Below are 5,089 nucleotides of genomic sequence, written 5' to 3' on the forward strand. Positions count from 1 at the left end.
GAAAAAGTCGGGTTTAAATCGAATAGACGAGAAGAAGAAGGAATTTTATAACGTCTAAAGCCACGTTTTATGTAATTCTATGGAATAGGTTCGCGGAATATTTTCAATTATTCGATAAACTTAGTTTCTCGTTCGAGCATAAACATGCACTTGCACGTTTCGTCCACGCATTTTCTGCGATACCACGCTCAACGATTAACTAATTATATCATTGTAGAGTATATAGGCTTATTAATTAATATAATAAATTATTATATACTTCAGGTGAACGTACAAGCGCGCGCGTGTGTGATGACTTTATTCGAAAAAAAGAATTTGTTCTTGTCGTTGCGTTGTTCGTTCATTCATTATTCATCTGATTAGTAACATCTGGTTCTTAATACTCGGTCCTAATAGTAATAGCAGTAAGCTGGCTTAATTTTCCTCTAATTTTTAAAATAGTTTTAATATTCAAAGCTGTTTAACATTTTAATATTCAAAGCTGTTTAACATTTCATCCTTGGAACACTCTCAGTACGTATGTATAAATAGTGTGTACGTGTGTATTTTTTATCGTAGTTTAGGGTATCTTCCACCTCAATTTCCAAATAGTTTCCTTTAAATTCATTTTTATGAAACAATACTGACACGCAAGAAGGGTACATCAAACAGTCTTCGACTGTTACTTCCTCGTCGATTATTCCACATCACTTAGAAATATTATTTGAAATTTTTATATTTACATTGTGGATATACGAATATTTATATTTTTACGGTCACACTAAAGTGTTAAAACCCGGACAGATATTTGTCGTACTTTTTAAATATCCTAACGAAGATTATACTTTGAATGTCCTATATATCGTTGCATATTCTGTGAATTCTATGCATCCTTAAATTCTATTACTCGCTTCTTTTATCTTCCGAATCTTTAAACATTTCCCACACGTATACGCGTCACAATCTGATTGTTTCGCACAGAACATGAAACCGGTATACCTGGTCGTTAAAACGTCACCAAATTAATAGTGAAACGAACGAATGATGATATTCGTCACATCGTTATTGCTACTTCAACCAACAACCAATCTCGTTCTTTCTGCTCGAGTAAAAAGTCTCGTTAAAAATACCAGTTTTCATTTTATATAAAAAGGAAAAAAATTCCGACCTTACGATATTAATTCTATGCTAATTGAACGTAGTTATCTTCGAAGAAATTGGCTTGCGCGCTTCTTATGCATAAATGCAGCATTTCCGCGTAAGCTGATTCGTTGTTTGCTAGGTCGCGATTTAGCGAGCCATCGAGAGTCAAAAAGCTTCCTTTCTTTGACCCTTGTTCCAATTGGACCGAAACTACGCTCGTTACATCGACGGAAAAAGTACGAAAGATTTCGCAAATCGGAGGAGACGACGCTGGGAACAACGGAAAAGTTCCTCGAAACGTTTATCCGTGGTCGTATCTCGTGCGAGTAATTCCAATCGATGCCCGGGATAAGCGTGACCCGTATTCCATACCGCCGGGTGTTCATCGATGTCACTGAAATTTTCTCTCGCTTTCAACTTCTCTACGCTAGTTAATAAAGCGCGGCAATCGTTGCAGGGTATCTCTCCCACGCGTTTACGCCGAATCGCCTACAACATGAACCGATATCGCGCCTTTTTTCCTTTACTATTGCGCAGCTTCAACTACGACCTTTCCGCGACACGTATTTCAATGCTAGCGGCTGCGACAAAAGCCGCATGAAGCACGGCGAATTAAAAGCGCGTCAGAGTAACGCGGAAAACATTGTTCGTAGTTTTCGTTAAAAAATGATTTGCAAAGGAATTTTACCGTTGCAAAAACGGTGTATGTAAATGGTGGAGATAGGAACAAATGGATAATAGATTTTTTCTTTTGTAGCGCGGGCGATAATATTTAACTTTATCAGGTAAATAGAATACCCGCTCGTTCGACGAATTTTGTTTTACGATCGAGCCCCTATGACTTCAAAAACCTGCACGAGGCTGCAACAATTTTCTTTGATTCCTTTCGTTCCGCTGCCTTCTATAAGTGAAAATAAAGCTTGCTTTAACTCGAATCATCTACACGTCCGGATACGTTATTTTAGCTCTGTAACTCGAGTTTAGAACACGATCTAACCCAGCCCAGACTTCTACATGGCCAAGTTTACCTGTGCGAGTACAACTTCCATATTGCCGCTACTCTAACAAGTTGCTCTCTGCAACTCTAACTTTTCCAGCTATACGTTACGAGCCGTCAGCAACCAATCTTTCTTTCTATTGTTGGCATTGTCTGGAATAACCATAAAGATATAGAGATACAGAGTACGAGGGTCGTACGTTACCGTGTAAATGGATGCGATATGAGAATGGGAAGAGAATGCCCTGTTAGACGGATAAAGGCGCCTTTTGTCCTTGTTCAACGCTAATCTTACCAAGCCCGGCGAAACGACATAGAAAATTTGATTTAAAATTGTGCATTTGCCCTTATTCATTTCGTCAAGAGTTAGTGTTAATCAGGTACGATGGTTAATCTGTGTTACACACTTACGTATGTAGCTGCGATAACAAAACTTTCCAACGGTTTCGTCGATACAAGTATAACATCGAAGCGTAAGTGCCAATAGGCCTAACCAGTCATCGATATCCCTACAATCCCTCCAACGAATATTTGAAAAAAGGCGTGACGAAAATGACGTTCGAAAACGAAAATTCGTTTCCTTTTGTCGTCTCTCAATATCTCCACTGCGCACACGGTTGGTAGGCGTCCGCTACCATTGCCACGTGTAAACGGTCACGGACGAAAATGACGTTGGAAAAATTAAATTTCTTTCTTTTTGTCGTCTCTCAATATCCCCACTGCGCACGCGGTTGGTAGGCGTCCGCTACCGTTGCCACGTGTCAACGGTCAAGGACGAAAGTGACGTTCGAAAACGATAATTCGTTTCTTTTTATCGTCTCTCAATATCCCCACTACGCACGCGGTTGGTAGGCGTCCGCTACCATTGCCAAGTGTAAACGGTCACGGACGAAAGGACGTTCGAAAAGGAAAATTCCTTTCTTTTTGTCGCCTCTCAATATTTCCACTACGCACGCAGTTGGTAGGCGTCCGCTACCGTTGCCACGTGTAAACGGTCACGGACGAAAGGACGTTCGAAAACGATAATTCGTTTCTTTTTGTCGCCTCTCAATATCTCCACTACGCACGCAGTTGGTAGGCGTCCGCTACCATTGCCACGTGTAAACGGTCACGGACGAAAATGACGTTCGAAAAATAAAATTCCTTTCTTTTTGTCGTCTCTCAATATCCCCACTGCGCACGCGGTTGGTAGGCGTCCGCTACCGTTGCCACGTGTCAACGGTCAAGGACGAAAGTGACGTTCGAAAACGATAATTCGTTTCTTTTTATCGTCTCTCAATATCCCCACTACGCACGCGGTTGGTAGGCGTCCGCTACCATTGCCAAGTGTAAACGGTCACGGACGAAAGGACGTTCGAAAAGGAAAATTCCTTTCTTTTTGTCGCCTCTCAATATCTCCACTACGCACGCAGTTGGTAGGCGTCCGCTACCATTGCCACGTGTAAACGGTCACGGACGAAAATGACGTTCGAAAAATAAAATTCCTTTCTTTTTGTCGTCTCTCAATATCCCCACTGCGCACGCGGTTGGTAGGCGTCCGCTACCATTGCCACGTGTAAACGGTCACGGACGAAAGGACGTTCGAAAAGGAAAATTCCTTTCTTTTTGTCGCCTCTCAATATCTCCACTACGCACGCAGTTGGTAGGCGTCCGCTACCGTTGCCACGTGTAAACGGTCACGGACGAAAGGACGTTCGAAAAGGAAAATTCCTTTCTTTTTGTCGCCTCTCAATATCTCCACTGCGCACGCGGTTGGTAGGCGTCCGCGACCGTTGTTACGTGACAACGGTCACGCACGCCCACCAACCGCGTGCGTAGTGGGGATATTCAGAGGCGAAAAAAGAAAGGAATTTTAGTTTTCAAACGTCAGGTAACAATGGTCGCGGACGCCTACCAACCGCGTGCGTAGTGGGGATATTAAAGGGCGACAAAAAGAAACGAATCGGATCAAGAAAACATTTGTTGAATCGAGAGTTGTACGTAAAGAGTCGAAAACGAGAATTGTTAATAAATATACTATTAAACATCTACACATCCTGCACCAAATAACCTCACGTATTTACCGTACGAATGTGCGTGCGTTATTAGACGAACGCATTATATATATGTCGGAGATGAAAGAGCACCGGAGCCTTCCCCTCGGAACTTTGGGAAGACACCTAGTACCGTAATTTAGATTTCACCATAGCCGTATTAAGAAAGCCGTTGTCATTCGATCCGACTGTACTTATTCGAGATTTATGATAATGAGCTCGGGCTCGAGGCGACAACCAGTCGCCGAACGTAGTCGCGGTCAAGGGGATGAACGTTTTGTTTAACCAAGGCAGGAAGTAACTCTATACGATGGTAAACGATGGTAACGATGGTAAACGTTTCAATGGTTTCTGTCCCGTGGCTCGCCACACGCAGACTATGCTTCGAGTAAGACGATTACCAGATGTTGATGCGTCTCCACAGTACATGTTCGGCTAGCCCGAGGACCCGCTATAAATCTTAAGATCTATTTAACGAAAGTCCTTCAAACCGACAAACAACCTTTGTTCCAACTACGGGAAAATTGGAGAAGTCTATTTTTCTCACGAACGACGCGGCCCGATGGCGACTTTCTCTTAAGGGCGGCTAGCACCCTTCCCCTATTTCCTCCAACTAAGTAACTCCAATTTCCCTCACTTTCCGAATGAAGACTTTTCTCCGCGAATCCGATGATCTGGTGCCCTTAGACACACCCATCGTAGTTTTCCTCGACAGCGTCACCGTGATGGAGAGACACTCTATCGTACGATTTTAACGACGATACAAGTAATTCTCCGATACGTAGTGCTTGTTCTGTGGCGACCTGAATATAACTTAGACTTCCACGAAGTATACACGTTCGACATCCCGTTGACCGCGGATTCGTTACCGGACCCGAGGCCATTGTCATAACGCCGCGAGTATCTAACATTGTGATTAATTACCAACGCTGTAATA

Source organism: Bombus affinis, unplaced genomic scaffold (genome assembly GCF_024516045.1).
Source record: "Bombus affinis isolate iyBomAffi1 unplaced genomic scaffold, iyBomAffi1.2 ctg00000059.1, whole genome shotgun sequence".
NCBI classification, from domain to species: Eukaryota; Metazoa; Arthropoda; class Insecta; order Hymenoptera; family Apidae; genus Bombus; species Bombus affinis.